Raw genomic sequence first — 1,228 nt, forward strand, 5'->3', positions numbered from 1 at the left:
GGGATTCACTGATTATTGCAAACTTTAGAACAACAAAAAAAATGCATATTTTTAGCATGGCTTAAAAAGTGTATGACACAAAAGATCTACTAACTTAAAAAAATAAAACAACTGTACAAATCATATTCTTTTATGGCACTGAGACTGCTCAGGAGAACAACAGTGAGATCCCTGATACAAAATGAAGAGAAAAGAGTATCTTCTAAATCAATTACAAAAAAGAAAACAGAAAAAATAAAGGCAAAAAGTTTCTCCCCTCGCTACCAAACTGCTGGAGCATGCAACAATGATGTTTCTCAATTCTCTGTCTCAAAAACATTTCTTCCCTCTTAACATATGTTCTTCCTGGACATATGCACCACAGTAGCAACAACTCTTGTTGAATGGGGTTAAGGCTGGAAAAGCTTGAAGGATCTAAATAAATCAACAGCCAGTTAACCCCTCGGCATCCATAAAAAAATACTGAGATTTAAAACCAAACCAAAACAGACCCAAAATCCCACCAGTATACAGGAATACAGGCTGAACACTGAACTACTTTTTGGTGAAGGTTTAAAAATGAGAGAGCTAGAATTAAACCAGCATAACTGCTCCCCCACAAATCTTATACATTTCAGATGTCATTTAATATAATTTAAACAAGCTGTCTTTAATAGTGTTCACATCAACCTGTCTCATAGATGTAGCAGGCTAAGCCTGGTCATAACATTTCAGTATTCCTTCATTTTATGAGGCACAAATAGTAGCAGCTGAATTACCCTGTAGCTTTTGACTGTGTAAGCATGCGACAGCTACCAGCTAATAACCCAATAATTATCTCTTCATTTCAGTCTTTGACACCAAGATCTTGTAAAACCCAGGTCCAGCAAACAGGTTAACTAATCTTTCAACTATTATACTTAACTGCAATTACCAACTTATCTGTAAGTATGTACCATTAAATGTCACGGTCCATAACATTAACCACGCAATTAGAAAGTTACTGCATGGTTATATTGTATGCATATTTCAAAACAGTAATTTACATACCGAAGGGATTTCTGCTGTTGTAAATATAGTAAATTAGCAGCATTCTTTAAGCAAGTGCACATACATAGCTCTGAAAAAGTAGCCTTCCATTTATAAATCACTTCCTGTTGTGACTGCCAGGGATCATAAAAGTGGTTTTGGAATGCAAAGTTTTATTTTCAGTTAAAGAAAACACTAAAAAAAAAAAAAAAAAAAAAAA

The sequence above is a fragment of the Gavialis gangeticus genome, unplaced genomic scaffold (genome assembly GCF_001723915.1).
Source record: "Gavialis gangeticus isolate Ggan-Ray unplaced genomic scaffold, GavGan_comp1, whole genome shotgun sequence".
Lineage (NCBI taxonomy): Eukaryota > Metazoa > Chordata > Crocodylia > Gavialidae > Gavialis > Gavialis gangeticus.